Genomic DNA, 7,398 nt, shown 5'->3' with positions numbered 1-7,398 from the left:
TTTACACTGCTGCAAGCCTCACATTTAAAGGTCAGAACTCGGGTAGCGTCACAGTTATACATCCTTAGGATTAACATCGACTGATGGCACCAACACCTTTTTGTCTATTTTGCAAAAGAAGGAAGGGCATAATCACCAGGAGCAGAGGCCATCCTCGGATATGGTGGTCCACACTTCCAGTTATTGGAGGAAATGAGCTGGCCATAAGTGGAACATCCATTACAGCATATAAAAGTTAGTAATAGCCCTGAAACGATCAAAGGTGAAACTGACTGCTCCTGTTTCACACAGCATGCCTCATCTAAAGAAACAGGAAGACGACATTAGGGCCTTTGCTCTACTATTCAACAAGGTCACGGTCAATCTGTCCTTCTTTTCTTTGGCTTGGCTTCGCGGACGAAGATTTATGGAGGGGGTAAATGTCCACGTCAGCTGCAGGCTCGTTTGTGGCTGACAAGTCCGATGCGGGACAGGCAGACACGTTTGCAGCGGTTGCAGGGGAAAATTGGTGGGTTGGGGTTGGGTGTTGCGTTTTTCCTCCTTTGTCTTTTGTCAGTGAGGTGGGCTCTGCGGTCTTCTTCAAAGGAGGTTGCTGCCCGCCGAACTGTGAGGCGCCAAGATGTACGGTTTGAGGCGATATCAGCCCACTGGCGATGGTCAATGTGGCAGGCACCAAGAGATTTCTTTAGGCAGTCCTTGTACCTCTTCTTTGGTGCACCTCTGTCATGGTGGCCAGTGGAGAGCTCGCCATATAACACGATCTTGGGAAGGCGATGGTCCTCCATTCTGGAGACGTGGCCCACCCAGCGCAGCTGGATCTTCAGCAGCGTGGACTCGATGCTGTTGGCCTCTGCCATCTCGAGTACTTCGATGTTAGGGATGAAGGTACTCCAATGAATGTTGAGGATGGAGCGGAGACAATGCTGGTGGAAGCGTTCTAGGAGCCGTAGGTGATGCTGGTAGAGGACCCATGATTCGGAGCCGAACAGGAGTGTGGGTATGACAATGGCTCTGTATACGCTTATCTTTGTGAGGTTTTTCAGTTGGTTGTTTTTTCAGACTCTTTTGTGTAGTCTTCCAAAGGCGCTATTGCCTTGGCGAGTCTGTTGTCTATCTCGTTGTCGATCCTTGCATCTGATGAATGGTGCAGCGGAGATAGGTAAATTGGTTGACCGTTTTGAGTTTTGTGTGCCCGATGGAGATGTGTGGGGGCTGGTAGTCATGGTGGGGAGCTGGCTGATGGAGGACCTCCGTTTTCTTCAGGCTGACTTCCAGGCCAAACATTTTGGCAGTTTCCGCAAAACAGGACGTCAAGCGCTGAAGGGCTGGCTCTGAATGGGCAACTAAAGCGGCATCGTCTACAAAGAGTAGTTCACGGACAAGTTTCTCTTGTGTCTTGGTGTGAGCTTGCAGGCGCCTCAGATTGAAGAGACTGCCATCCGTGCGGTACCGGATGTAAACAGCGTCTTCATTGTTGAGGTCTTTCATGGCTTGGTTCAGCATCATGCTGAAGAAGATTGAAAAGAGGGTTGGTGCGAGAACACAGCCTTGCTTCACGCCATTGTTAATGGAGAAGATTTCAGAGAGCTCATTGCTGTATCTGACCCGACTTTGTTGGTTTTCGTGCAGTTGGATAACCATGTTGAGGAACTTTGGGGGGCATCCGATACGCTCTAGTATTTGCCAAAGCCCTTTCCTGCTCACGGTGTCGAAGGCTTTGGTGAGGTCAACAACGGTGATGTAGAGTCCTTTGTTTTGTTCTCTGCACTTTTCTTGGAGCTGTCTGAGGGCAAAGACCATGTCAGTAGTTCCTCTGTTTGCACGAAAGCCGCACTGTGATTCTGGGAGAATATTCTCGGCGACACTAGGTATTATTCTATTTAGGAGAATCCTAGCGAAGATTTTGCCTGCAATGGAGAGCAGCGTGATTCCCCTGTAGTTTGAGCAGTCTGATTTCTCGCCTTTGTTTTTGTACAGGGTGATGATGATGGCATCACGAAGGTCCTGAGGCAGTTTTCCTTGGTCCTGCAGTATCCCATTATTCCCTTAATTACTTTTTCCTTGTGGCTTTTTCATCTCTGATAATCTGGAGCTCAGTCTGGCCCATCAGTAGAGGAATAAAGCAAAAGAGAAATAATGAAGACCAGAGCACTGCCATTTAAGAGTTCACACATACAGCTGTCAATTCAGAAACAAAAACTGTGCAAATCCAGGAGTTTAGTTATAGGATCTGTCCACAGATCATCTGGCTTGAGTGGACCTCATCGAGGACAGGATGACAAGAGCCATTTCACGATAAGGTGCAAGCCTGCAGCCATGGAGACCTCCGACGAGGTTAAATATAAATATATTGGTAGAGCAACAGTCAAGGAGACATGTACCTAGGCTGCTAAAGTATTATCATACTTGCTTTGGAAGCAGCCACCTTAGATCAGTATTACGTGCTGCGAGAAGGCTATAAGATGTTTTGCTTTGAAAACAGGGAAAACTCAACATGTGAAAGTCTCCCAAATCAACATGATGATCTTTGTGACAATCTGTTGCCAAGAAGAAAATCTAATTGTAACCTTGGCCTTCCCTTGGTAAGATTCATTCCCTAGATAAGATTCGTTTCCATGTTGGGAAGCTACCCCAATGAACAGACAATTAATACAGTCCTTCTGGAGCAGTCAAATAACAAGGTCAATGGATTAAACAGCATCTTTTTGCTCAATTACCATATTCTATTAATTGTGCTTTTCCTTTCTGGTAATGAGATAACAAAAAAAGTTGAGGAAATCCTCCCTAAGACAAATTCTCTCATGGACCTCCAGTTTGGCCAGCTTTATATTTTTTTAAAAACACAAAATTATACCTTTTCTCTCACAATTTCTGCATGGAAGTCATCCATACAAAAATGACTGGTTCATCAAATCAGTATGAATAAAATTATTGGAAGAGATCTGTCACACCTTAGAAGGTAATTTTCAAAGACTGATTTCCATGTAACCTTGCAGTTTCTTCTTAATAATCTGGTTGTTCAGAATTTGTTAACATAAAATGATAATTTATTGCTGTGTTTGGAATTAAGAAGATCATATTCGGTGATGGAAACTTGATTTATTAACATAGCTTGTGCCGCAGCGTGTAATATGATACATACTATTAAAGACGACATGATTAGTATAGCCATGATTATTCACTGATCCATACCTGAGCTCTCAGCATGAAAAAAATGCAATTATACAACCTACTAATGAGGTAACAAGCTGATTTTGTTATTAGTTGTCCTTGATATACAACTTATCTAGCAGGATTGCATTTCCAGTCTGTTCCCACTGAGGCAAGAATCTTACCAGACCAGGCCCTCAACAGCAAATCACAAAGATCATCTTGTTGAGTTCTGTTGACATTTGCAAATTGAAATATTTTGGTTAAGTGATCTCCTTGAAAGTGATGCAAGCTATGCCATGTCTGCAAGAGAACTTAAATATATCAAGTTTCATTCATGATTTAAAGCCAACACAAGTATTGCAGCTCCACGTTACCAACCCCTGCACTTGCATTTTTTCCCTCTCTAACTTTTCTCCCCCCATCCACTTACCTTCATCATGGTTTCTCCCTCTACCCACTTTACACATTCTGCCCCATCACCCAGCTTCTTTCTCCCTTTATATGTATAGTTTATCTTTTAACTTTAATAATGGGTACCTTCCCATAGGTTGATTGAGTATTTCTATCCCTGGATGCTGTCTGACCTGCTGAGTTCATTCAGAAATTCTTTGTTTCACTCAAGGTCCCAGCATCTGCAACTTTTGTGCTTCATCTCATGTATTCCTGAGCTTTCCTACTCACTTCTCTTCTTCTTTGGCTTGGCTTCGACAGGCAGACACGGTTGCAGCGGCTGCAGGGGAAAATTGGTTGGTTGGGGTTGGGTGTTGGGTTTTTCCTCCTTTGCCTTTTGTCAGTGAGGTGGGCTCTGCGGTCTTCTTCAAAGGAGGTTGCTGTCGCTGAACTGTGAGGCGCCAAGATGCACGGTTTGAGGCGATATCAGCCCACTGGCGGTGGTCAATGTGGCAGGCACCAAGAGATTTCTTTAGGCAGTCCTTGTACCTCTTCTTTGGTGCACCTCTGTCATGGTGGCCAGTGGAGAGCTCGCCATATAACACGATCTTGGGAAGGCGATGGTCCTCCATTCTGGAGACGTGGCCCACCCAGCGCAGCTGGATCTTCAGCAGCGTGGACTCGATGCTGTCGACCTCTGCCTTCTCGAGTACTTCGACGTTAGGGATGAAAGCGCTCCAATGCATGTTGAGGATGGAGCGGAGACAACGCTGGTGGAAGCGTTCTAGGGGCCGTAGGTGATGCCGGTAGAGGACCCATGATTCGGAGCCGAACAGGAGTGTGGGTATGACAATGGCTCTGTATACGCTTATCTTTGTGAGGTTTTTCAGTTGGTTGTTTTTCCAGACTCTTTTGTGTAGTCTTCCAAAGGCGCTATTTGCCTTGGCGAGTCTGTTGTCTATCTCGTTGTCGATCCGTACGGCCCCTTACCCCAAGTCCAAAGCCCGCTGCGCAGCTCAGACGGCAAAGTCCTCCTCAGCGACAAGATCTCCATCCTCAACCGATGGTCAGAACACTTCCAATCTCTTTTCAGTGCCAACCGCTCAGTCCAAGATTCCGCCCTGCTCCAGCTCCCTCAACAGCCCCTAAGGCTAGAGCTGGATGAGGTCCTCACCCAGGATGAGACATATAAGGCAATCGAACAACTGAAAAGTGGCAAAGCAGCAGGTATGGATGGAATCCCCCCAGAGGTCTGGAAGGCTGGCAGCAAAACTCTGCATGTCAAACTGCATGAGTTTTTCAAGCTTTGTTGGGACCAAGGAAAACTGCCTCAGGACATTCGTGATGCCACCATCATCACCCTGTACAAAAACAAAGGCGAGAAATCAGACTGCTCAAACTACAGGGGAATCACGCTGCTCTCCATTGCAGGCAAAATCTTCGCTAGGATTCTCCTAAATAGAATTAAAAAAACTCACTTCTAATGTCCAATCAAATAGATCAGATAATAGAAAGACTTCTTCAATTGTCCTTACAATTATACAGTATGGGGGTTATGAACTATCAATTCAATATCTTAAATAATTCCATCAACAGTTGAAATACTTCTGCAGTTGAGGAGAAAGAAGTGTATCATTGGGTGAGAAATTAGTTTGAACATAACATTCCCTCCAAAGCATTAAATCATATAAAAAGCTCAGAATTAAAATTCCAAAAACTAAGATGATATTCTTTGAGAGAACACAGAAGTTGCTGAGGCTGGAATCGTGAGCAGACAAAGAATTCCTGGAGGAACTTAATGGGTCAGACAGCCTTCAGAGGGAGAACTGGTTGGTCAACGTTTCTGACCCATTGAGGCTTAGATAGAATAGGGGAATTAAACAGTCTGCAATTGCTGCCATTGTAGTTTAATGCACAAAATTGCTGGAGAAACTCAGCAGGTCACATAGCATCCATAGGAGGCAAAACAGGGGGATGTCCTTTAATTCTCATGAAACTGGCATTGGAGACAGCCAAAAAATGATTCACCAGACTCATTCCTGGGAATAAGTTCCTGATGAAACTTCTTGAGGACAGAAGTACTTTTGAGAGAACCTCAAATACAGTTACAAGATTAGGTGGTCATTAAAACCTGAAGTACACAAGAACATCTTCTCGTGGAAGGTGGAAGGTGGAAGGTGGTGAATTTCTGGAATCTTCTACTCTGGAGAGTTCTGGGAGCTAGATCAATGAGGGCATTTAAAGAGAAAATAGGTACATATTCGAATGACCAGAAAACTGAGGCACAGAAGAGGCCTGGAACAGATCACCCATTATCATTTTGAATGGTAGGGTGGTTTTGAGGAGCTGGGTGTTCCCACCTCTGTTATGTTCTTTTATTTTTTTTCTTAGTTTATCTTACTGCACACATACATTGAGGGGACTAATGCCCCACATTCTGCCTGTAATAAATGAGAAAACACATTTAAGGTTCTAAAGATATTCACCGCTGACCTTAGCCAGAACTTCCCAGTGGACGAATCATCTCAACCTCCTAACTAAGGATCCACCATGACAGAAGTCAGTCTTCAGCCCATTCAATTTACTCTGTGTAATATAATGAAATAGGGTTCGGTCAGACAACAAACCATTTGTAGTAATTGTGCTCTGGATCTGCATGTACCTCCAGATCAGAGGTTTCAGTGCAATTACAAAACAGATATCAAATCACCGATATAGAAAATGGCCCAAGTAATTGCTGGCCACAAAATCATAGGACTCATTAGTCTATTGTCAATCATTAACAAACAATGGAACTGCAGCGGCTCACCACGAGGCAGGCGAACCGGCCCCGCTTATAAGCCACGCAGCGGGGCAGCCGGCCAAAATGGCGCCATCGGGGGGGGGCCTTCCCTTCCTTCCAGCACGGGGCTCAGAAACCCGCGCTGGGGGACCACGTGACGTTAGCGCCCTCCAGCGCAGTTCTCAGCCAGGTCCGGGCTGGGAGTATAAGTGCAGCCCGGCAGCCTGCAATAAACCAGTCTGCTCACTGAGATCAACCTATCTGGTTGTGTGTGTGTGTTATTGCAGAAGCAGTGTAGCTGCCGCTACAATTGGTAACCCCGACTGGTTCAAATGTCTTTGAACCCATCATGAGCGAGCCTGGGATCAGCGCTATAGCCGTGAAACTGCCTGAATACTGGGTTCAGGAGCCGGAGACCTGGTTCGCCACGCTGAGGCTCAGTTTCACCTCCGCCACATTTCGTCTGACGCGACCAAATTCTACCATGTGGTCGCAGCCCTGGACCAGGCCACCACAAGACACGTGCTGCAACTTGTTCAGCATCCACCCGCCAAGGACAAATACGAGACCATCAAACGAGTGCTTACCAGATTCCTCAGACTATCCAGACACGAGTGTGCCGCTCGGATGTTGCACCTCGACGCCCTGGGGGACAGGTCCCTGATGGAGCTGATGGACGAGATGCTTGTGCTCAAGGGTGATCACACCAACTGCCCACTCTTCGAGCGCATCTTCCTCGACCATATGCCCAGGGACATCCAGCCGCTGCTAGTCCAGGAGAGCTTCACTGACCCAAGGAAGGTCGCCCAGAAGGCACAAGAGCTATGGCTCGCACGATTCCTGGAGGGCTCAGTGGTCCAGCAGGTCACGACCACACCAAGCCCACCCCTAGCGCTGCGGTAGAGCACCCAGCCCCTGCAGGGGCCCACAAGAGCATAACCAAGGCCACAGCATCTGTTCCAGGCCTCTGCTTCTACCACGAGCGCTGGGGAACCAAGGCTTGGAAGTGTCGTCAGCACTGCTCGTTCCAGGGAAACAACCAGACCGGCCGCTGTTAATGGCTGAGGCAACTG

This window comes from Narcine bancroftii, chromosome 10 (assembly GCF_036971445.1).
Source record: "Narcine bancroftii isolate sNarBan1 chromosome 10, sNarBan1.hap1, whole genome shotgun sequence".
In the NCBI taxonomy this organism is placed as follows: Eukaryota; Metazoa; Chordata; class Chondrichthyes; order Torpediniformes; family Narcinidae; genus Narcine; species Narcine bancroftii.
Note: the sequence above shows the minus strand (reverse complement) of the source record.